Below are 26668 nucleotides of genomic sequence, written 5' to 3' on the forward strand. Positions count from 1 at the left end.
GATGAGATTGTGTACGATCTGGGAGATGATGATTTGGTCATGGGAGGTGAGGTCATGGTCGAGGGGGCAGTAGGAGGTGGTGTCTTCGAGTTGGCGACTGGCTTCAGCTCTCCCTGGTGAGATTGGGATTGGAGCCATTGTGTTTAAGTGAATTTCTTTTGCCATGACTGATGGCCCATACAGCCTCGTAGCTGACTAGTTTTGCATTGCTAGAACTGCAATGAATCTAACAGTCTAGTTCTACTTAACGACACAACGGAAAGTATGCTAAATGTGTCAAGGGCTATGCAGTGATCCCTGCCACAAATACTCTCATTGGCAGATACATCACCAACAGGTAGATTAGTGAGGATGACGTTAAGAGAAATTTCTCTTATCAGGTGCTGCAGGCCCAATAAGGCATATATGTCCTTTAAACTGGGCCAGCTCAGTCAGTAGTGGGTACTACTGGGCCAGTCTTCATGATGGACATAAATGTCCTCCATCCAGAATACTTTTTGCACCCGTGCTACTCTGAAGTGTTTCTTACAAGTTTATTCAACATGGAGAAGCACTGATTCATCATGGTTAAGAGGGTGGTAACTGGCAGAAGGTTTCCTTGCCCATGTTTGGACTTATGTTATGAGTTGGCAAGAAGGCTGTAGTTAATATTGAGGATTCCCACAGCAAGTATCTGCCAACTGTGCACATCTGGCATATGTATGTGTCCTGCTAGTGTAACAGGGTATGCTCAAGGGTGAGAGTCAAAAAGTGTGGTGCTGGAAAAACACAGCCAGTCAGACAGCATCCGAGGAGCAAGAGAGTCGATGTTTTGAGCATAAGCTTGTCATCTAGAATGCTCAAGGGGGTGATGTTTCAGTCTGGGACATAGGTTATAAGGTATGATTCACTGTCCATAACTATATTGGGCTGTTGCTCAACTGGGACACTGCTCCCAATTTTGGTACAAACTCCTAAATGTTAAGGAAGAAAATTTTCAGGATCAAAGAGACAGGATTGTTTTTGTCATCCTAAGCATCTGGAGTCACACATATATGCCAGACCAGTTAAAGTCAGCAGATTTCCTTCCCTAAAAGACATTAGTGACAAAAGGTTATAAGTGGTGGCCTAGCCTAGCCCACACACACAAAACGCTACATGATTTCAATTTGCACCTCAATGGGCACAGACATTGATTTGAAATGTACATTAAACATCTGAGCTAAATTTGCAGCCCAAAAGTTGAAAATAATCTAAACCATAGCTTGAGTCACAAACGTCTGGTTCATTAAAAATTGTGAATGTGAATCTTTTGGCGGATGGAGACAAAGAGCTTGACTGTAATTACACTGGATGAGTCATTGTTTGTGCATGGAAAGGGAAACACTTAAGATCTCCTAGAACAACTGATTCTGACACCACAGCAGGAGATTTTACAAGTTCAGTGGTTCATTCTGAATTCTAGGATTAAGCAAAGAAACAAAAATCTGTAATATTAGGCTTACAAGATCTGCGTCACAGTCTAAGTCTAGTCAAAATTGAGGGCAAAAGATACAGGGGAACAAGATTTTGTACTTGAGGACTACAGCCAAATATAGTACTCAATTGTCTGGAGTTTGTGTTACTGTTGACTGTTCTCCCTGCTGTTAGTCAAACCCTGGCTGTGCTTAGAGAAACTGAAACTAGGCTGAAGCAAGAGGTTTTAAGCATGAAAGCATATATTTCAAAAAAGCACATGTCAATAAGCTCTGTTCAAATCTAGCAACTGGCCCTTGTCTTGTCAGACCCTGCTCTTCAGTGGTTTCAACAGGTCCTGGTCCTTGGCAGTTTTGACAGGTCCTGATCCTTGGCAGTTTTGACAGGCCCCAGGTTCTCAGCGGTTTCAATGGGCCCCTGATCTTCAGCGGTATTGGCAGGGCCTGGTGCTTGGTGGTTTCAACACGCCCTGGCCCTCCATAGTTGCCTAGGCCCCAGAGCTCGGCAGTTTCCAGCTTGGGAAAGCAAGAGGCCGTGGAATGAACAAAAGATTATATTTGTCTTAATTTTGTTTTTTTTAAATAAATAATTTATGTTGTTAAATGGCACTGATTTCATGGCTGACTTAGACACATTTTACTGTATTTTCACAAATACAAGAAACAATACATTTCTATCTACATGTGTCCTCTTTGCATATCTTTAAGACATAAAACATAAAGCACAGCACAGGGTAGATGTGGGGCCAAACCTGCACCATTAGGGAAGCAATCACTGGCAGTGATTTTCTCTGAATTCATCCATTAGTGACCATGGGGGCATTGAAATTGTATCTTAAAACATGAGGGTACATAGGAGGCTCTTCAGTGTGGATGGGGCTGTGCCTATCATTTAAGGTAAATGAGAGGGAGAGTGCAAAAGGGCACCTCCATTACCAGCCACCTCCTCAGCAACTTTCAAAACTTGCTAAATAAAATATTGCCACCACTACTCCACCTTTATTACAAAGGAGGGCAGCCTGAGGCTGCAATTATTGAGGGGTTGGATTGATGATAACCAACAATCTGCCCTGGACCACCCATGCATATGCAGAGGTCAAGTAGACACATCAATGTCTCTACTTCCTCAGGGGGTTAAGGAAATTTGGCATGTCCATAAGGACCCTCACCAACTTAGATGCATGATGGAAAACATTCTATCTGGATGCATCACGGCTTCATATGGCAATTGCTCTGTCCAGGGCCATAGAAAACCACAGAAAGTTGTGAACACAGCCCTGACTATCACACAAGCCAACCTCCAATTCATTAACACATCTACATTTCTCATTGTTTCACAAAGGCAGCCAACGTCATCAAAGACCCCTCCCACCACAGTTTTAATCCCTTCCAACCTCTTCCAACAGGCAGAGGACACTAAAGCTTTAATACATGTACCAAAAGATTCTTCCTCACTGTTATTGGCCTGCTGAATGGGCTTCTCAAATTTCAAATCGAATGTTGATCTTACTTTTATACTCCTCCAGTTCAGCTGTAACTTTCTTTGTCTCGCTCTGTTCAATCACCCAATGATCTGTAAGTCTGTGTATGTTATGATCTGCCTGTACTGCTTGCAAAACAAAACTTTTCACTCTATTTAGGTACGTATGACAACAATAAATCAAATCAAAATCAAATTAGCTAAATGGGGAGAGTGTTAAGCCCTGGAATATTTTCCCTCAGCCTGTAAGTAGCAGGCTGTCTCCATTGTCACATGAAGCCCAAAGGCCAACTGAAAATATTTGTGCTTCCAGGCAACAGCTCCCTCTCCCGGATTCCACCTCTGGAAAAATGGCCCAGCAGTGGGATAGTACCAACAAGTTGCTCTGCCAGATATTGTTGCAAATTTTCACCTACTTTCCTGGTCATCCACATATGGGGATGTAAAATCAGTCTGGGGTATGACAAACAGGAAAAATCTTCTCATCCAGAAAACATTTAACTGCTGCAATAGAAGTTTTCAACCAGAACACTGCTTCCCTTCACCATAATCTCTCAATGGTAATTTAACATTTTGCCCTAATTGCTGCATTCCAATGACAACATTTCCATAGTCAGCATAATACAACTAAGTGCTGTTTCATAGAGTTTACTTTTCCTTAATAATCAAGCTCTTAATCAGATATTTGTGAAGTTCACTCTGAGAATTGGTATGTTATAATTAATTGACAGGAGTTCATGTCTCGCATTGCATTGGAAATTACATTTCTCACAAGTATTAGTTGCGGTTGTAGTATTCTTTTTTCCTGCTTATCGTCCAGTGTGGTGTTCCTGCTTTAAGTTACACAAAGTGAACCAGGAGCACCATAATGGAAGATATGCAAACAAAATAAGAATTGGGTGAGTAGCAGAAGCAAAAGGTTCTGAGATGATCCAAAGAACAAGTAGCAAGTCTATACTCCTGCCACATCCAGTCGTGAGTGGTGCTGCACAATTAAGCGACACTGGGGGAAGGCATCTCCAGGATTGTCTCCATCCACAATGATGATGAGACTCCACTTATGAACGCAAAAGACAAGGTAAAATTATTTGCAATCATCAACAGTCAGAAGTGGATGATTCATTTCATCTTCCTCCTGAGTTGATGCCAATCTTCAGCTACTTCAATTCTCTTTACAGAAAATCTATTACAATTAAATATAGGGAGGTGAAATGGCTCCCCTTATATCCGATCTATGCCTATTGAATTAAACTGATTTTTGCATTTAGAGGGGGCATATTTGTGTATTTAATGCGTTGATTTACTATGATTATGCTCACCAGACAGGATTTATTAAGTTAAACAAATAAGGCATTAACTTTAACCCACCCAGATAAAAGTATTAAAAATATTGAAAATGTAAAAATACATCTAGACTTCTTCAACTCGTGCAGTCAGATGCTCTCGAATGAAATATGCAAAAATACAAATTGCAAAATAGAGGAAGTCAACTTTATCCATGCTGAATGTCAAGGAGGAACAAAAAGACAGACTAAAAGTTTATTGGTCTGGTCTGGTTGTATCTATTCAAAGGCTTTGGTCCTCAGCTGACTGTTTAAGATTGTAACTGATTGTTCTAGAAATGTTGCTGTGGAAATTGAAGTTTGCTCTGACCGGGTGAGGAAGGATGATTCTGTTCCCCTCTTTTATAACACCCTCTCAGTCGGTCACAACTAATGTTTTCATTTCTTTTTTGAAGTGAAATAGCCCCTCCCAATGAAAACACGGTTTATTAGATCCACATGAAAGAGCGAAAGAGAAAGGTTTCCTTGAGTTAAAAAGGTAGATTTTATCACCTACTTGATCCTCAGAAAAAGTAATAAAGACACCAAACACACAGTATTTGAAATGGAGAAGGACAATGTGCTCAGCACAAACAGGAAGAATAAAAACTACACAAATTAAAAATCCTTGAGGTGCTGGATTTTAACCTGAGCCAGCAGGTTTTAAAATTGTTGACTGGTATCCTCAGCAGTGGCAAAATTTGATGATATCTGATCTCGTGGTGAACGGTTCTTTCCTCGATTTGCTCTTTCCCTGTACACTGTCTTCCAAGGTTAAAAGAAAAATGGAGAGAGAGAACAACTTCCAGCTCTTATTGTTACAAATTCATTTTTCTTTCTGTCTGCAGTTCATCTACTCATTCTGAGCTGGCTGTGTTGTGTTTTCAAGCTAGTTAATGAGCAGATGAGTCTTTTCTCCATGAGAGTGATTTGAAATAGAAGATATGAATTTGTTGATGATGCCTGGTTTCGATGTCTATGGATAAAATGGTCATTTCAGGACAAATGATTCAATTTATTCCACATTTATCTCCCGGATTTGCCTCAATTTGCGGTCAGCTGATCACAGCAGCCATTTAGGTCAGTATTTTTTTAAAACCATTTTAATTCATGAAAATCTCAAATGTGCCAATCAATGATAAAAAATTTGATAACCTATATTTACTACAGTTGTAATAAGTCTTTCTCTAAATGTTCTCTGTTTGCTTGCAGGAATATAGGTAGAATCAAATTCAGAAGGCAGGGTGTCATCTTAGGTGGAGATTGTGAGACAGTAGCAACTTGCCCCCACAACTATCTATGGCATTTTATTTTATTTGGGATGTGATCATTGCTGCTTAGGGGACATTTATGTCACATCCTTAACTGTCTTTGAACCGAGTGGCTTGCTGAGCCAATTCATAAGGCAGTTAGAAGTCAATGCTGTGGAGCTGGAGTCACATATTGGCCAGACTAGGAAAGGGGGCTTATGTCCATTCCAAAAGGAAATGAGTGAACCAGGCAGATTTTTTTAAACACAGCAATATACCCATCACCATTACTGAGATAGACCTTTAATGCCAGGTTTTATTTTTAATTGAACTTGAATTCCACCAGCTTCACCATTTCAAATGGATTTTGAACCTATATCCCCAGGGCATTAGCCTGCACCTCAGGAACACTAGTCTAAGTGGTGTTGGCTCTATGCCTCTATCTCCACTTCTACTAAAACACACACAAATCTTGCTTGGTCACATAGCTTATAACTATCATCATAAGTTCAAAAGTCCATTCTCTAATCCTAAAGGCAGCTTTGAGTAGCTCATATCTACTCCATTATCATAAGAAAACCAGCCAGTTTCAGAAAATCTTGCAAACTTGATTAAACTTTAGAACAAGATGGGAGTTCCAGAGGTGAGATGAGACTGGCAATTTAAGACTTCGCGCCAGGTAGGACACAATGAAACCCAAATAAATCTGTTTCAATGGGAATCACCATGTTGGACTCCCAAATGGCTGAATTCGTACTTAACACAGAAACTTGATGGAGGTTCATAATGAATAGATATGGCTGAATTACTATTGCTTTAGGACAGTCTCCTAGACATAAGAGTCTTCAGCTGTTTCTTCAGTTACTTCACCACCAAAAGCTCAAAAGTGGGTTGTACATTTGTACAGCTTATAATTTTATTTACATCTTTTCACATGAATAGTCCATGGAGGACCTAAGTAGCATCCATCTTTAGTGAATAAAAAGCATGTCACATAAATGCCAGGCAATGACTTGCCAAGGAGTAACTACCTATCCTTGACATTCAGTGGCATTACCACTGCAAAGTCCCTAGCAACATGAATAAACTGTATAAATGTCAAAGCTACTGAAGACAGCTGAAGTTTGGGCACTCTGCAATGGCTCACTTCCAAATAATTAGGCACAAGTCCAAGAGTGAGATACAAAATTCTGCACTTGTCTGGATGGACTTAGCTATGAAATACACCAGAAACTCAACATCATCCAAAACATACAAGTCCTCTGATTGACACCTCAACCACTAGACTAATCAGCTATTCCACCCACTATTAGCATACTTCCATACCAACAGAATATAATGTGCAACTTGTCAGCAGCATTTTCTAAACCAATAATCTGACCACAGTAAAAGACAAGGAAAGCAAATGCCATCAAGTCAAACATAATCACTGTTGTTTCACCATGATTAGGTCAAAAGTCTGGAACAGCTTACACACATACACTGTGGCTCAACAAGGCCCATTATAACCACCTCAAGGTAACGATGGATGAGCAATAAATACCTGTCTGTCAGAACATGTAATGTTCTGTAATGCGAGGAATGAATATTAACACAACCAGTTTTTGCATAGATTGCCCACGCCTTTCAACATTCTCATGTTCCATTTATCCTGGTCTCCAAACTTTTAGTCCCAGAATCAACAAAGTAACTCATTCTTTATATTCTTCCCAATTTATAAATGCATAGTTTCTGTATTTCAAGAGGCAGAAGTACAGTATACAATTAAAAGTATTTCTAAATCTGATAGATGGATGAAGTGATGACCTAATGGTATTGTCATAGGACTAGTAATCTGGAGATCTGGATTTGCATGTCACCACAAGATAGTGAAAAGTCTAATGTTGACCGTGAAGCCATTTTCAATCAAACCCATCTAGTTCACTATTGATTCTTAGGGAAGGATATTCTGCCAACATTACCTAGTATAGCCTACTTCTGACCCCAGTCCCACAGCAATGTGGTTGACTCTTAACTGCCCACTGAAATGGTTGAGCAAGCAATTGAAACAAACAACAAACCACCTAGCACTGATTAAGGTGTGAGAAATGACCTCCATACTATCTTCTTGGGGCTAGTGCATTGAGAGCTGTCTCCCAGACCAGTCAAGTAATAGCCTGGCATAGCCATACTCATGAAATCATACCTTGCACACAACATCCCAAACAACACTATCATCAGCCCTGAACATGTTCTGTCCCTCCAGCAGGACAGACCCAGTAAACGCAGCAGCTGCACTGGTAGACTGTCAGGAGTGTGTTGCCCTCTGAGTCCTCAATATTGATTCTGGACCACATGAAACCTCAGGCCATCAGATCAAAAAGGAACATAGAAACCTGCTGCTGATTACGACGTATCATCTTTCCTCAGATGATGATTCGATACTCCTCCATGTTGGAGGAAGCACTGAAGATGACAACAGTGCAAAAGGTCCACCCAAAGAGTGACTCAGCAGCACCACAACTAAAGGATATAGCTGCTAGATCTGCTCTATAGCAGGTAGTGGGGTGCCAACAAGAGGCAAAAAGCATACTTGACTGTATCCTCACCAATCTGATGGCCGGAGGTGACAGTATCTGTAAGAAACACCAGTGTACAGTCCTTGTGGAGATGAAGTTCTGTCTTCACGTTGAATTACTACTTTATGTAATGTACCAACATCATTATGCTAAATTGGGTAGACTTCAAACCAAGGTCTTGTAATTCAAGACACCATGAGCCATCAATAGCAGTATTCCAACACAATCTGCAATCTCATGGCCTGGTATACTTCCACCTTAACATTAATATTAAGTCAGGGATCAATCCTGGTTGAATGGAGAGTGTAGGTGGCATGCCAGTAGGATGACAGCAGGCAGACTTAAAAAGACGTGTCACCCTGATGAAGCTACCAAACAGGACTACTTGATGCCAAACAGCATAAGCAGCAAGTGATAGACAGAGCTATGCACTTCAATAACCAACAGATCAGATCTGAACTCTGCAGTCCTGCTGCATCTATTCATGAATGGTGGTAGACAATTAAAAAGCTCAGTGGAAGAGAAGGCTTCATAATTACTCCCATCCTCAATGATGTGGGGGCCCAGCACATCACTGCACATCATAGCTTTTGCAACTTCTCCAGCCAGAAATGCAGAGTGGATTATCTATCTTGGCCTCCTCCAGAGGTCCTGAGCAATGCAGAGGCCAGGCTTCAATCAGTTTAATTCTCTCCACATGATATCAAAAACAGTTGGAGGTAATGACAACATACCAGCAAAGTACTGACGACTCATGCTCCAGAACTTGCCATGTCCCTAGTCAAGCTGTTTGAGTACAAGTATAACACCGGAATCTACTTGACAATGTAGAAAGTTAGTCAGGTATGTCCTGTACACACAAAATAAGACAAATCCAACCCAGACAATTACTGTCCCCCTCATTCTTATCATTGGTAAAGTGATCAAAGAGGCCAAACACTGTGCTATCAAACAGCCCTTGCTTGGCCATAACCTCATCACTGATGCTCAGTTTGGATTCCACCAGGAAAATTCAACTCTTGACCTCATTACTCCCTTGCTTCAAACATGGTCAACAGAGCTGAACTCCAGAGGTAGGGTGTCAGTGACTGTATTTGGCATAAAGGACATATTTCACTGACATATCCAACTATGTCCGAATAAAACTGGAATCAATGGGAATTGGACTCCAAAGGTTGGAGCTACACTTGGCACAAAAGCACAAAGGAAGATGGTTGTGCTTATCGGAGGTCAATCGTCTCAGCTACACAACATCTCAGCAGGAGTTGCTCAGGGTAGAGTTTTCAGCCTAACAATCCACACCTGCTTCATCAATCATCTTCCCTCCCTCCATTATAATGTCAGAAACAGGGATGTTTGCTGATAATTTCATAATATTTGGCACCATTTAGGACTTCTCAGATGCTAAAACTGTCATGTTCAATCGCAGCAAAACCTGGACAACATCCAGATTTGAAAAATGTGTTGCTGGAAAAGCACAGCAGGTCAGGCAGCATCCAAGGAGCAGGAGAATCGATGTTTCGGGCATGAGCCCTTCTTCAGGAAGGCTTATGCCCGAAATGTCAATTCTCCTGCTCCTTGGATGCTGCCTGACCTGCTGTGTTTTCCAGCAACACATTTTTCAGCTCTGAACTCCAGTATCTGCAGTCCTCACTTTCTCCTAGCATCCAGATTTGGGCTAACAAGCAGCAAGTGACATTCCTGTGACACAAGTACCAGGTGATGGCCATCTCTGAAAAGAAGGAATCTAACCATCGATCCTTGACATAGAACATAGAACAGTACAGCCCAGGAACAGGTCCTGCATCAACCATGATGCTATTCTCAACTAATCCCATCTGCTTGCATATGGTCCAAATCCCTCTATTCTCTGCCTGTTTATCTGTCTAAATGCCTCTTAAATATAGCTCCTATCACCAGTTCTTACCACCCTTTTGTGTAAAAAACATTCGCCTCACACGTCTCCTTTAAATTTCCCTCTTCTCACCTTGTATCCATGCCCCCTAATATTTGACATTTCCACCTTGGGAAAAAGACTCTGACAATCCATCTATCTATGCCTCTCATTATTTTATATACTTCTATCAGGTCTCACATAAGCCTGCGACAATTTAGCAAAAACAATCCCAATTTGTCCAACTTCTCCTTCTAGGTAGTACACTCCTACCCAGGCAATATCCTGGTAAACCTCTTTTGCACTCCCTTCAAAGCCTCCACATTCTTTCTATAGTGTTGCAACCAGAACTGCACACAATACTCCAAATGTGGCCCAGCTAAAGTTTTATACAACTGCAACATGACTTGCCAATTTTTAAACTCAGTGAACAAACTGATGAACACAAGTATGCCATTTGCCTTCCATCACACCTTATCCACTTGTGTTGCCACTTTCAGTGAATTACAGACTTGCAGCCCAAGATTCCTCTATATATGAATACTTCTAAGGGTTCTGTCATTTCCTATATAATTTTCTCTTGCATTTGACATCCTAAAATGGACTACCTTACACTAATATGAATTAAACACCATCTGCCATTTCTGTGCACAACTTTCCAACATATCTATATCACGCTGTATCCTTTGACAACCTTCCTCACTATCCACAACTCCATCATTTTTTTAATGTGATCTGCAAGCTTACTAATCAGACCACCCATATTTTCAACAAAATCATTCTTACATATTATAAACAGAGGTCCCAGCACCAATCCTTGCTAACCACCACAGGTCACAGACCTCCATTCAGCAAAACATCCTTCCACAAGTACACTCTGTCTTCTATGGCCAACTCATTGTGGATCCCATGTGATGTAATGAGCCTACCATGAGGGACCTTGTCAAATGCTTTAGTAAAGTCCACGTAGACAACATCCACTGCCTTATTCTTATCCAGAGTGCTTCAGAGATGCCTACTCGCAAAGCGCTTCAGAGAACATCTCCTGGACACCCCCACCAACCAACCCCACCGCCCCGTAGCTAAACACTTCAACTTCCCATCCAATTCTGCCAAGGACATGCAGGTCCTGGGCCTCTTCCATTGCTACTCCCTAATCACCTGATGCCTGGTAGAAGAACGCCTCATCATCCGCCTCAGAACCATCCTACCCCATGGCATCAATGTGGACTTTGCCAGTTTCCTCATTTCCCCTTCCCCCATCTTGTCCCAGATCCAACCTTCCAACTCTGCACCACCCTCATGACCTGTCCTACCTGTGCATCTTCCTTCCCACCTATCCACTCCACCCTCCCTTCTGACCTATCACCATTATCCCCCACCCCCATCTACCTATTGCACTCTCAGCTACCTTCCCCCTAGCCCTACCCACCTCCTATTTATCTCACCACCCCCTCGGCTCACAGCCTCATTCCTGATGAAGGGCTTTTGCCAAAACATTGACTCTCCTGCTCCTCGGATGCTGCCTGACCTACTGTGCTTTTCCAGCAACACACTCTCGACTATATTTGCCTATATCCCTTTTGCCCTGCTTAAACAAAGGAGCTACGTTCAATGACATTTCCAGGACTGAATTCCCCACCATCAACAGTCCTTAGATTACCTTTGACCAGAAACATTACTGGATGGCACGGTGGCACAGTGGTTAGCACTGCTGCCTCACAGCACCAGAGACCCGGGTTCAATCCCTGCCTCAGGCGACTAACTGTGTGGAGTTTGCACATTCTCCCCGTGTCTGCGTGGGTTTCCTCCGGGTGCTCCGGTTTCCTCCCACAGTCCAAAGATGTACAGGTCAGGTGAATTGGCCGTGCTAAATTGCCTGTAGTGTTAGGTAAAGGGTAAATGTAGGGGTATGGGTGGGTTGCGCTTTGGCGGGACGGTGTGGACTTGTTGGGCCAAAGGGCCTGTTTCCACACTGTAAGTAATCTAATCTGGACTTGCCATATAACTATAGTGGCTACAAGAATAGGTCAGAGGCGAGGAATCCTGCAGTGAGTAACACACCTGCCAACTTCCCAAAGCCTGTCCACCATCGACAAGGCAAAGTCAGGAGTGTGTGGATAGAATGTTAATCATCTGTCTGAATGGAGTGCAACACTAAAGTAGCTTCTTACCATCAGAACAAAGCAGCTCACTTGATAGGCATCATGTTTATAAATATTCCAATCTCCCCACCATATATACTCAGTAGTAAGATGCACTACAGATTGCACCTTCCCAATCCATGACCACTACCATCTTGGAAGATAAAGGCAGCAGATGCTTGATATTATTTACAGTACATGATTCCAGATTGATCCCTTTGGATAGTTGTCCATACTTAAATAACTAGTAGCCACTGGTGACTGCCTGATTCTGATTGGTACATAGATTTTCATTTCCTCTTATCCTTTTGATTTGTTGTCAGTAATTGCAAAAATCTTCATCCAGCTTCTGCAGCTCAGCTATAGGCTCACCTTTAATGTGCTGAGAGATTAGTCTATACGTTGCCATACGTTTGATGATGAATTAGATATATATAATGTTGAAAACTGGTCTTGGTCTTTTCGGTATCATGAAGATGGTTTATCCAGCTTGAATTGTGTATGCTAGCATGGAATTCACAATTTCACTATGTGATATTAGTAACAGATGTTAATATAAAAGTTTTCACAATCTATTTGTGTCCATTGTGTAAATGTATTCATTACTTATCATACACAGCATAATTCCATCATTTCCAACTGGTGGTAATTGCTGAATCTGAAAGGTTTATAAAAGTGCAAACACAGGTATAGACTTTTACTTTACACATTATTGTCAAATTGATCATAGACAGTTGATTTCAGTGTTTATTTTCATTGAGTTCAATATTATTATTAGTATAGTTCAAAAGAAATAAAAGTTTGGAGAAATATAAAACAGACTGCTACTTTAAATCAGGATCTACCTCACATATTATACAATGGGTGTTTGAGGTCATTTTCAGAGCTATATTTGTTATAGCTTGTTGTCCAGAAGTGTTACTCAGCATGGAATACAAGCAGTAAACAGATTTTTCAACACAATTACTGCTAAAATACAAGACATCTGTTTGACTGTTGGAGCCAAATTGGTGAATTGGATTATTCTGAGTTCCACTGCTATATAATAACTCAATTGTGTTACATTATCACTGGGAAAATATGTTCGATATGTGAAAGTGCTATACTGCATTATTTCAAACTTAATTGATGTGCATTGAGTCACATGAAAAGATGTTTGTGTTTTTCTATGCACTGATGCATATTATTTCAGCCTCTTAAAACATTCATATTGAGTAAAGTTCATACTTTCTGAGGTGATTTCTGAACATGGACCTGAGCTGATTTTAACTGGCAGAAGTGGGACAATTGACTACTGATGTAGAACAGCAAAAACTGGAGGTGCTCTGAACAGCAATTCAGAGACAGCCTGCAAGTGGTGTGTGTGTGTGCGTGCGTGTGCATGCACATAGGTAAGGTGCAAGGAGAAGATGGCAACAAATAAGTGTGGAATTGTACTGCACATGCTTCAAAAAAAAAGTTGAGAAAGACAACATGACAACTTTATCTCTCTCAAACTAACTGCAGGCATTGTGCAAAGATAGGCCTTATTTCTATTGTTTATGTCATCATCAGAAAGCTACTGTGCCACTCAGATTTCAGTTCTGAGTTTATTTCCTAATCAGGAGTTAGTGACAAGCCTCCCTAATAGATCTTTGAAATAGGGAAACATTATAGTGGACTAACAAAGACAAATATATATTGGTAATCCTTTGCTTAAAAATAGGGGGAGTAAAACAACTGTCGACTTTGTAGATTTTAAATGATGAACTACAACCAAAATGATGCACAAACATACAAACCTCAAGTAGAAATAAAATATGCCAATATATTGAAAGCAAGTCTTGGACTGGATATCAAAGTTATTGGACAAGAGTCTTCCACTTGTCTCTTCTGCATCCAGATTCCAGTACAATTGGTAAGCCGTCACAATACTCTTCAGGTTTTTAAAAATAAAGTGATTTTCAACCAATACCATGTATACTCGATTTATATAAATGTTATTTTGGTACATGATTTAATTCTCCCAAAAAGAAGTTCAAAAAGGCTGTTTTCATAGGCATAGCTAAGACAGTGCCAAAAAGTCTTCCTTTTTGTGTACCTTTTATATCGCAGATCTAGCAAAGTTATTATTGGATGCGACTTCATGCTTAATTCTTGGGTGATTAAGTAAATTGAAAATCCAATTAGGAAGGATAAAAGTTTGGAGTTATTTGTGATTGAGATTGATGCTCTCTATGCAAAAGGAGCTGCCAGTAAAACTGTTTCTTGCTTCTATCAGCTCTTAAGCAACAGTTCAACAAGGCAGTATTTCACTATCTTCTCAAGAGTAACCATACAGTCATAGTCATAGAGATGTACCGCATGGGCCCTTTGGTCCAACCCGTCCATGCCAACCAGATATCCCAACACAACTAGTCCCACCTTCCAACACCCGGCCCATATCCCTCCAAACCATGTTCAATAAATTTTGACCCAGCCAGTGATACCCACAGCTCATGAGTTAATAAAACACTATTGTAATTTATAACTATATTACGTAGCAATTCATATTAAATATATATTGATATTGGTTTGATTGTGGAGGTCATTCAAGAAGTTTGGTCCATTTGTTCTTTCTCTATTATGAAAATAGGGTTTTAGTTCAAACTTGAACTGAAACTTAGCCAGTGCAATTCTAAGAACATCGTTGGGAACAGTTGTATAATCAAACCCAAATCAGAAACTCTGGCCCACTTGTTCAACATTCCCTGTCTCATATTCTTTCCATGTTTTCACAGTCACTGAATTTTAACACAGAACCAACTCACAGCTGTGCTGTCAACAAGTATCAGATGATGCCAAGAAATAATGACACTGATCATCTTACAAATCAAAACACCTGCTCTTTCATTAAGTAACAACCAAGAACAAATCTGTTTTTACCAGTCTTGACTTTATTAGATTGGTCAATCTTAATAAAACAGCAGAAAACATTCTAAGGGCATCTATGACTTCTTACCTTAATGGAAAACATTTATGTATAAAGGTCTTCGGTCAATTTGTGTTTCAATGCTAATGATGTTCATCATTTAAAAGCTGTGACAAGACAAAGTCTGGTATCCAGAATGCAGCAAGGAAAATTATTGGACGTAATGACTGACTGGGTACAAGGACTGTATGGCTTGTATCCTGAGATTTTAAAAGGAAGTGGCAGCATGTAAGGATGATGAAGGGCTTTTGCCCGAAACATTGATTTTCCTGCTCCTTATAAGCTGCCTGACCTGTTGCGCTTTTCCAGCACCACACTCTCAACTCTAATATCCAGCATCTGCAGTCCTCACTTTTGTCTAGCACATAAGGTTGTATCTAAAGGAATGGAGTATACATATGTATAAATTATGCTGCAGCTATATAAAACCCTTGTGAGACCCCACTTTGAGTACTGTGAGCAGACCTGAGCACCACACCTTAGGAAGGATATATTGGTCTTGTAGGGAGTACAATATATGTTTATAAGAATGATGCTTGGACTTTAAGGATTAAGTTATGCGGAGAGATTATCCAATTAGATCTGTTTTCTCTTCAATTTAGAAGGCAATCTGATTGAAGTCTTCAAGGTATTAACAGGAAAAGACGTGGTAGATAATGATAAACTATTTCCATGGGTTGCATTCAAGAACAAAGATGCACAGTCTGAGAATTAGAGCTAGATCATTCAGGAGCAATGTTAGGAAGCACTTCCACACACAAAGGGTGGTCAAGTTTTGGAATTATCATCCAAAAAATGGCAAATGATTCGAGATCAGTTGTTCTTTTTGAATCTGAGAGAGATAACTTTTGGCTAAGCAAAGGTTTTAAAGGATGTGGGCCACAGATCAGCTATGATCACATGTTCTAGTACCCTAATGCACTTTGTATGGTACGCTCTGCCTGTACTGCACACAAAACAAAACTTTTCACCATACCTAGGTACACGTGACAATAATAAATCAAAGTAAATCAAATGGCAGAACAGGCTTGGGCAACTGGATAGCCTATTCCTTTGTTGCAAAGTCCCTTAGACCTTGGAAACGTCCTCACAGATTGAAAATAGCAAACCTCTTATATTTAAGAAATAATGCAGACAGAAATCAGGAAACATTAGGCATGTTAGCTTAATATTTGACATACGTAAGACATTCAAATCTCTTATTTCAAATATTATATCAAGATACTTAGAAAATCACATCCTGCTGGGAACCATAGTACTGCTCCTTCATTGTTTCAGAGTCAAAATACTGTAACTGCCTTTCCAGTTGAATTGAGGATGTAACTACACCTCAAGGACTACAGCAGATCTGGGCAGAATCTCCCCAGCACCTTCTCAATTCCATTTAGTGATCAACATCTGGCCTTGCCAGAGATGCACACACCCCATAAAATAATAAATAAAGAACTTGGGTGACTCTAACACTAACAGATTTGGAGGGGAAAAAGAAACCATTCAAAGTAATTCTCTGGTTTCAACTGGATAGAGAGGAATGTAGCTAACTGAACAAAGGAGAAACTATTCAAGAAAGATGCGGTATAATGATAGGAAAAGAAGGATATGATAAGATAGCTTAGCATGACTACAATTACAAAGAACACTGATCACATTTCATAGCCCAATCATATATATTGTATTGCATATCCACACTAAACACTCCTTATGACCTCCCTACAGACAACAAACCAAGAGAACTGAATTTACCTAATGAGCCACAAACAATGTTTTTAAAAATTTGTTTTAAAAAAACATTGTTATTAAAATCAAAATTAATGTAAGCTATATATGATTTAACAGGTAAAATGTAGTTGATTTTGATTTTATAAGTTATAATTACATTTTGAATAATTAATACAGTAAAGCAAGATTTACTTGGCAGTCTGTTGAGCATATATGTCATCAATTTCAGTCACAAAAGCTCTTCAAATCTCTCTTTCTCACAAAGGATTCTAGCTCCTCTTCTTCGAGAACGTAGCCTGATCCCCAGTTGACAGCAGCACACAACTGTATGGGTTCCATGCTCACAGTCTTCACCAAAATGGCGCCTGTCCATAAAATCACCACGATTCTGATTATGAAAACCTTGACAGCGTAGATCTCATACTATCAACAACAAACAGAAATAGCTGCAGTAAATATATTTGTATATTCCTAGCTGCTGCATCCAGACTCAATCTTCTTCAGCCTACCTGTACAGCACCATTGGGATCATTAGATGAGCTGGGATGACTCTGTGTCCTTTCATCCAACTTCAACAGTTTCAGGTTCCTCAAAGTTTTGGCTTCCAATCTCAGTTTCGGCCTTAGTTTCCATGGAAACTGGAAGGTTCTGTTTCCTTTTGAGGTTTCTCCTCTCATTTAGGGTCTATCTCAAGAGAAAGTATGAGCTTTGAAATCACAGATTCATGCTATTGAAGATGCTTTGTACAAATTTATACTCCACATGCAGTCCCGCTTTTGGGAAATGTCCCTAGCAGCAGAACTGTATCACAGAGCCATGCGGAAAAGCACCCCTGCTATCTCAGATCTTGTTACTCAAGGGTCAGAAAAATCAAACCCTGTGTCTCTTGATATTCTCTCAGTGACAAGCTCATTAATTCCATTCCATTGAGAGGTCATCACACTCAATGTCAATTGTGTTTCTCACTCCATAGATGCTGTGATATCAGATGAGTATTTCCAGCATTTTTCATAGTTAATTCATGAACACTCCAATGTAGAAGCAATTGCCTTTTTAATTGTAAATAATGCAAAAGTGAGGTGAATAAGTGCACATAAAATGAAAAGCTATGAAGAATACAACAAAACCTAGATTCTTTGGTTATGATCTTTGGGCAGTAAGAAAATAGACAGATATTGTTTGAACTCCTAAGTAGATTTTCCTTTCACTATTTAAAATACACATTATTCATAGCATTTTTTAAATGCTCATTACAGGGAGCATGATAATTCAAAGTTGACAGTATATACATCACAAACCAAATCAATTTCTTCCAATACTGAATGTTAATCAGTAAGTGTACATTTAGATTAGATTAGATTCCCTACAGTTGGCCCTTTGACCCAACCAGTCCACACCGACCCTCCGAAGAGTAACCCACCCAGACCCATTTCCCTCCAAATGATGCATCTAACACTATGGGCAATTTAGCATAGCCAATTCACCTGACCCCCAACATCTTTGGACTGTGGGAGGAAACCAGAGCTCCCGGAGGAAACCCACGCAGACACGGGGAGAATGTGCAAACTCCACATAGACAGTCACCTGAGGCTGGAATTGAACCTGGGATCCTGGTGCTGTGAGGCAGCAGTGCTAACCAGTTAATATTTTCACCTTCATTGCTTGTTGAACATACTAACTGATGGTTTTTTTACAGTTTCTAGCCCTCTTGCTATACTATAGCTGAGAGACCTTAGACAACAACCTCTTCACATTATATCTTCATAGCAGCTGCCCCAATATTTGGTGAGTCCCTCGGTATACAATCTTGGACCTTGGAATGTGCCAGTGCACAACACTAGGTCGTTGACAAATCCTTTCACTAAGGGACCAAATAGCTTTGGGCAGACCAAAGCACATTTTTCACTGCATTGATGGCTCTTCAGCCACAATTGATGTTTGCAGAGTTCATGGTTAAGCATTAAGGAAAAATGCTTCTTTACAAACGAGTTGACAAATGACGTTCATATTGCAGATCCAAAGCTGACTGCAGAGCTGGTACGATATAACTCCACATTTTGAACAGTCGCACCAATTTACCTGAGAAATGGGTACTGATTGGGAGGTAGGTTGAATCAGATTGGCTAAGAAATCGGCTTGGAGAAAGCAACAATGTTCTAAAAGCTCCTCAAACTCCTGGGTAATTAAAAGGTTTAGTATAGCCCAAGGTTTGAAGGTATTCCTTTTGTTTGCATTGAATGGATGTATGCATATAATTGTACAATGCACTTAGGAGGTACAAATGAACCATGTGATGAGTTCAACTCATTATTCTCAGTTGTTGTAGCTGTTGGCAGTCAGGATTGTTCAGAAAGTGCTGCCTAAACACAGAACCACATCCAGTGGCAGACATTTTGTTTTGGGTCTTACTAGCACAGGCTTGTTGAGTATAGCTTGTACTCTGCCTATTACAAACAACTGATGGAACAGTTTTTTTTCAGTCAGACAATTATTTGAGCATATAGCATACATATCTGACATTGCACACACACCAAAATACATACATGACATTGTCCAAATACGTGGTGGGCATAACATGTTTTTGGACTCACAGAGGCATTCTTTTAATTGAAAATATTACTCATATAGCAACCACATAGCAGCATATAGCAATCGCCCATAATTTTGAGAAACATCATGCAATAATTTCAGTATCATTACAATGTCAGCTCCACAGAGCAATACTGGTGATGAAACAATAGCATCAAATACTATTAATAGTTACTTGTATTCTGTACATGAACAAACAAAAACAATGTTTATTGCTGTCATCCTCAGTTAGCAGGAGGGTTAGTTTGCAATAGAGTGTAAGGCCAACAGCATGGATTCAATTCCCACACTGAGTGCAGTTATCAAGAAGGCCTCACCTTCTCAACCTCTTCCCTCACCTGAGGAATGCTGACCCTCAGGTTAAGTCACCACCAGTCATTTTTCTCTGACAGAGTAGGGCAATGGTGACTTTACATTCATTACGCAGCATAATTGTAATTATTATCAGTGGGCCAGGATGGCAGAATTTAAGACAGATAGGCAGAGATTGAAGAAACACTGGAGATGTGAGAAGGCCTGTGTGTCATTTCAAGATTCTGTGTATTTTGGCAGATATTGAAGGTCAGAAAAGGGCAATTAGTGCAGATAATGCTTTCTTTAATATCTATTATGGGGGACTGCATGCTTTTGTTTAGGATTTTGAGGTGATCACTAGGGTCTGGATATAGAATTTAACTGAATAGGGCCTTTTCTTATTTTATAATGAGAGCTCCAGACATGTAACTCCAGTGGCACTGGGAAAATATCAATTTGCTTTTGATTGTGACTTGAAGATGACAATGCCAAAGACCAAATGCATCATTAAGGTTATGATTTGGAGATGCCAGTGTTGGACTAGGGTTTACAAAGTTAAAAATCAGACAACACCAAATTATAATCCAACAGGTTTAATTGGAAACACTAGCTTTCAGAGTGCTGCTCCTTCATCAGGTACAGCACTCCAAAAACTAGTGCTTCCAATTAAACCTGTTGGACTATAACCTGGTGTTGTAAACTCACTAACGTTGTGACCTAAGATATAAAGACATATTGGAAAAATTCATTGGTGTAGTAATGGGAGCCATACTTTTTGACTATTGGCTAGTAATTCAGAGGATGAGCAAATAATGCATAATGTCAGTTCAAATGGCAGTTTGAGAATTTTAATTCAGTTTAGAAAGTTGGACTTAAATGTTTAGTTGGTATCAATGAAAAGTATTAAAATCCAATTTCTTCATTAATGTATTTACGGAAAGGAAATCTGCTGACCCCTTTTTATGAGAGTAAACATGAGCCCAGTTGTATATTAACTCTTGACTATAATCAGAGTGTGCACCAAACTATGATTCGAGAAGCAGAACCACTTTACTATTTCACATATGGACAGAGTGGATGTCCCCACCATCCCAGTGACCTCTGCCCTCCAGCATTTGGCACTTCAATTTTTTTATGCTCCTGCTGAAGTCAGCAGGAATTGAGCCTGACTCAGCAGTGACCACAGCTCGTAATGGCACTGCTGAGTAGCTGGCCTTCTGATTGAACCAACAGTAAACCTTCTTTCAGATTCTAATCTGGTGGTAGCCACATAATTGGCTATGACTTCAGGTGTAAAGTACTGCCAACTGCTGTATGTGTCAACCTTTCTTCTCAGCATCAAGCAAACTGCTAATAATGTTCCACCCATTTTCTTTTGAATATTACACAGATATTTCATGGGTATCACCTGAAACTTGATGATTGTGTCCTGAAATTTATATACCAGTGTGATGATCAAGCTATGAGGGGCAAACTGATTCCTCTCCTAGCCCCATTCATCTAGTGGCCTCAACAAAGATTAAATTTAAGAAAGGAGGTCATTTTGCGAGACTGTACAGAGCTCCACATCAGGAACAAGTCAGCCAGTTCTTAAAGTAACAAATAAAGAACTAGTTTATTGTAAATTAAACTTAATCATACAATGATATAATGATTATGAACAAAAAGATTTAAATTGCATAAATATGTACAACTGCCACACATACACACATAAATAAGTGCAGACATATACCAAGATAAGCACATTATAAAAAGTGTAATTTTAATGTTACTTTGGCCAATGACCAATTAAAATCAGAACAAAAATTTCACAGATTGTCCTAGTTATTGTTCTGTAACCAAAGTCCCTTTTCACACAAACTATTGACACTGGGATTTCTTTTTGGATCAGTTATGGCTGGCTGATAAGACTTTTTTTTTCTGGAGACACTAGTAACAGACTCCAAATTATCATTTAAGAGTCTCCCCACTTGCGGTGAAAAAAGTCTTTCTATGGGTTTTCAACTCGCAGACATTGATGAGAGTGGTTTCAGAAAAAGGAGAGAAAGAAAGCAAAGGCTGTACCTGCAGGGAAGTTATCTCTCTGACTGTCCAATAGCTTTTTTCCATCCACAAACTGCATCATGTGATCTCCCCCTAAAAGTAATGTGGACCTTGCATGTCCCTCTAAGCAATTTGTTCTTGCAAAGGCAACATTGTGACAATGTAGCCAGTTTTCTTTTTCTCTGTAAGGCATTATTTCCAAAAGGTTCAAGATGTGTAAGCCCAGTGATTGATATCATAAAATAATACTTTGGATAACACATCTTCATAATATTAGTCAACATCCCCACATATTGTACATTTGAGTAAGTTGAGTCTTAAGGTGAAGCTGTGATGGTGGGAAAAGCTTAATTCATCAGGATGTGCAGTATATTACAGTTCCTATATTAAGATGTTATTTTCTCATGTTTTTCTAATATGATAAATTTTTAGAAGATTTTTACAAATAATTAGCAAAGCTTAGAGAAAAATGAGCTTAAGTGTTTCACTGCAACATGGGCTGAAAAGCTGAATAAATAAAATTGAGTAGAAGAATTGCATTTATAGCAAAGTTGTAATCAAGCAAATTAAAGATGTGAATTTAGATAGATTTTTTTAAGACCACTGGGCATCTCAAAATGCTTTATAGCCAATTAAGTACCTTTGAAGTGTAATCACTATTGTAGGAAATGTAGTAACTTAATTGAATTTAGCAGGTTCCTGCAACTAAACACATCCAATAATCTGTTTTGGTAATGTTGACTGAGAGGTAAGTACTCGTCTGAACACGAAGGGTAACTCCCCTGCTGTTCTTCAAATAATGCCTTAGAAAGATTTACATTCACCTGAATGTATAGAAAGGGCCTCTATTTAATTTCTTTTCTGAAAGGCACAAATTTGGATCGTGCAGCACTTCCTCAGTACCGCACTGGTGCATCAGTCTTACTTTTTGTGCTCAAGTCTGGAATGGCACTTGAACCTTGTGACTCAGAGAAGTATGCACTACCAACTGAGCCATGGCTTACACAGAAAGTAACATTTTTACATATACAATTACCATTTATGGATAGACATAATTACAACTTGCACCTTTAGTGTAAGTATAACATTGAGGCAGTTACCAGGAAATATACAAGAAAAAAAATGCCAAACCATGAAAGAAGACAAGAATGGAAAATCTAGTCTTGTAGCTGGGTTTTGAGAGGTCAACGTAAGTGGGGTTTGGCTCATGTTGATGATGTGAGATGGAAGGAAGAGATGGTGACTGAAAATAGTGCCTAGAAGGATTCTGCAGACCACAATTCCTGGCATTAGGTATGCTTCGATAAATTGGAATGTATCCATGCAAGAATAAATACAATCTCATAATGTATAATATACAATACACATATCAAGATGTAAAAGGATGAATTCAAAATGTGAGATACTTCATCCAATTAGTTAGCACACAGTATAAAAAATTACTACGCACAAGTATGCCATTTGACTTTTCAAATCTATGCCTGAGTTTACCCTCATATGAATCATCTTATCTAATCGCACTTTCATGTTTAACTTTCATATCTGTTAATATTCCTTCTTTCAAAGCAATTATGTAATTTGCAGACTTCAAGTCAATAAGTGTGGAGCACGAGATTCTAATTGCTCTCTAATCTCCACATTATTTCCTTTTATGACTGTCTTAAATTTTTACTCTCAAATTGTTTCTATTAATTCCCAATCTGATTTTTTTTTACTCTGTCATTATCTTGAAAAACTCTATCAGGTCACCCATCAACCTCCTCAGGGAATTCAATCCTTGAGTGCATAAGGTTGATGTATGCATCAGCAGTGAAAGCCCAAACCTTTTTTTTGTGATTCATTCACTGCCAATCCTGGCCATATCGCTGACTGATACATGCACACAAGACAATTTTGTCACCTGGCCTCTTCTCTTTGCTGTCATAAATGAACAAGGGAGAAAATGACACCCCAGACAAGTTGGGCAGTAATGAGGAATAATAAACATTTGGTGTCAAAGGTGCACAAGAATGAGAACACTGGAGGCTGCAGATTTACCGAAGGAATAACCTGCTATATGGGCACACTGAGGCATAACTGTCACAGCGTACAGGCTGAATGAATTATTACTGATAGAAATGACCCTATAATTCAATCCATAGCTGCAAAAATAATTCACATTGTATTGTCAGTGATGGGACAGTATTATTCTGCAGTGATAGCATCACAATAGTTTCTCTCTATATTCAATCAGCGCCATTTCATTTCCTCTGTTTTTTTTCTGTAAGTGTATAATTAATTTCTATTATAAATTTCTCGCGCACGTGCCATAGTGAGTGAAGCCAACACCGTGTCTCACTGAACACCCCGACGGTTCCTGAACGCAACCTCTTAATGTGGCCCGAGTTAGGGGGGGTGTCATACGAGGTCAGCATTTCGGGGCACTGCGACTGATCCTAGTATTCCAGGGCGACAGGGCAAATAAAGCAAATAAAGATTGGGTCCTGCCTCAGTTAATTATTCAGTGAGGCTGGTTGAAAATGCACGTGTGGGTGTGGGTGGAGGTGTCAGATGAGGACAGTTTTGGAAGGTGGCGGGCCGACACACTGTCCTGACCCTCATGAGTGAAGGAGGGTCAGGCTCGGATATGATATGAAGGAGCCCACATAGCCCAACATGAGTCAGCATCTTTCAGGAGCAAAGAACATTGATTTTATTTTAACATATGCATTAAAAAAAAGCAATCCCGCGGGTCCAGTTTTTTTTTAGGGGCGCTTTCACAACGTGAGGAGAGGTGTGTTCTTTTACGCCTTTTAAAACAAAAAAGGTCTCCCAATATCATAATTGCTAAGCTGAAGTACATTAGGTTGGAAATATTGCAGAGGGATTTTTCATTAGGACAGGAACTGGAGAGAGAGAGAGATGTAAATGGAAGAAAATTGTAATCTGGCTCATCCCTAGCCACTGATGATTTCCCAATGCAGTGTGAACCAGTGGGTTTTGTGGATGTGGAACTGGGAGAGAGAGAGAGAGACTGTCTCGTACCGAAACTTGACATTAGGAACCTCGTTTCCATAGCGATAAACGTAGCCCTTTGTCTTTGTTACTCGCCTTTGGACCGCTGGGCAGCACCAGAATCCCCATCACCATTGCTTCCCCAAAATACTCACAGACTGCAACGTAAGATACCCCAACCCCAGCACTCAAAATAAGAATACACGCCCCGTATTGAACCTTATCGATTATATCAAAGACCAAAACTTAATTGCACCGACTATTTAAGTATCCAGACAATCCAAACACAGCGTAACCCTCAGTTGTTGTGTTTTTTTTTGTGAAAGCACTGTACCGAATTATAATATGCTACCCATCTGTTCTACATTGATAGCACCGCGAATCCACTACAATCAAGGCAATGTTATTCCCCAGGTCAGAGCTTGCCAGTTCATTTAAAAAAAAGACCAGCCACTACTTGTTTAATTCCCTGTCAAGTGTCCGGTATTATCTCCCACCCCCGCTCACCTCACTTGCAGCTTTGCCAGATCCCGGGTTTGGATGGAAGCGTCGGCCGCGGCTGGAGCGCTGGGAGCCCGGCGTCGCGATTGGCGAGGACCGCTAGCTCCGGAGAGGAGGCATCTCACTCACTTGAGGGGGCAATGTCAGGCGACAGCAGCCAAAGAAGGAGAGATATTTACCAAATTAAAAAAGGAGTCCGCCGGACAGACAGGCTGCCGTGCAGGTGAGCCGGAGTGAGGCGGCTACATTTCGGCGCGGAGACCAGGTAGAGCGTGCAAGAGAGAGAGAGAGAGAGAGTGACAGGGAGGCAGAGGGAGAGAGGAAATCGATCGTCTGGAGCGTGTGGGAAGAGCAATGGGAATCGCTAATCAAACATCCCGCTCACAGGCGTTCACAAGAACTCGCACCTCACACGAAACAGCACACCCCACCCCCCATCCCCATGTTAAACATCTGCCCAACTCCAAATATACCATGCAAGGGATTCCACACTTCAAACATCTGGGACAACACAGATCCCAACAACTGGAACAAACAGATCCCGAATATCTAAAATCTGGGGCAAACCGACCCCATCATCCAATACCTGGGAGCGACAGATTCCAAAATCTGGGTCAAACCAGGTCCCAACTTCGAACATCAGGAACAAACAGAGCTCAACATCAACAGTCTGGGACAAACAAATTCCAACATAAAACATTCTGGACAGACAGATATCGACATCAAGCATATCTGCTGAACAGATCCCAACATTTGGGACAGACAAATCCCAACATCAAATATCAGGGACAAACGGATGCCAACATTCAGGACCAATAGATGCCAACATTTGAGACAAACAGATCCCAGTATTAAACATGTGTGACAAACAAATCCCAACATCCAGAACAAGCAGAACCCAACATCAAATGTCTTGCATGAACTGATGATCCCAGTATCAAATAATACAAATATGATTAAGGCATAGGAGATTGTGAACAAACTAGATTCCCAGTACTCACGATTTCAATCTCAAACACAGTCCCCAACAAGATCCAAATATCAAAAACAGGGCATCAACTCAATCTCAATTTGAAATATCTACAACAAACTGAACTTCAATATGAAATGGTATTGCAATATCAAACACCCTGCACAAAGAAGATGCCTACAATAAATATCCATGACAAAAATGATTCCAATTCCAGACACTTGGCACAAACATGATGTCATAATCAAAGAGCTGGCAGAAAAATGTGCAAACATTAAATATTGGAAATGCTCAGCAGGTCAGCCATTATCTGTGAAGCAAGAAACATTAGGTTTTCATTTCAAAATCACAGAACTGTTACAGCACAGAAGGGGATCATTCAGTTTGTCTGCACCAGCTTTCCTCTAACCCTGTACATTCTTCCTTTTCAGAAAGCAGTCTAATTCTCTACTGAAAACTGCACTTGGACCTGGCACAATCTACACTCAGACAGCACACTCCAGATC

The 26668-nt window shown here is 40.2% G+C and overlaps 1 protein-coding gene across 3 annotated transcripts in view; it reads right to left on the reverse strand.

The window, feature by feature from the left end:
- LOC140483862 (dual specificity tyrosine-phosphorylation-regulated kinase 2-like) overlaps window positions 1–25409 on the reverse strand; it is a 128262-nt gene extending 102853 nt beyond the window's left edge. Inside the window, exons 1-3 of one of the 3 annotated variants that reach the window (XM_072582629.1) lie at window positions 25199–25409; window positions 17281–17455; window positions 16964–17194 (exon numbers count right to left, since the gene is read on the reverse strand). The gene's annotated coding sequence lies outside the window, so the exon portion shown is untranslated. The remainder of the gene's footprint in view (window positions 1–16963; window positions 17195–17280; window positions 17456–25198) is intronic. The other 2 variants (XM_072582630.1, XM_072582631.1) reach the window with 2 other exon arrangements.
- Window positions 25410–26668: the final 1259 nt, after the last annotated feature.

This window comes from Chiloscyllium punctatum, chromosome 12, assembly GCF_047496795.1.
Source record: "Chiloscyllium punctatum isolate Juve2018m chromosome 12, sChiPun1.3, whole genome shotgun sequence".
Taxonomy (NCBI): Eukaryota; Metazoa; Chordata; class Chondrichthyes; order Orectolobiformes; family Hemiscylliidae; genus Chiloscyllium; species Chiloscyllium punctatum.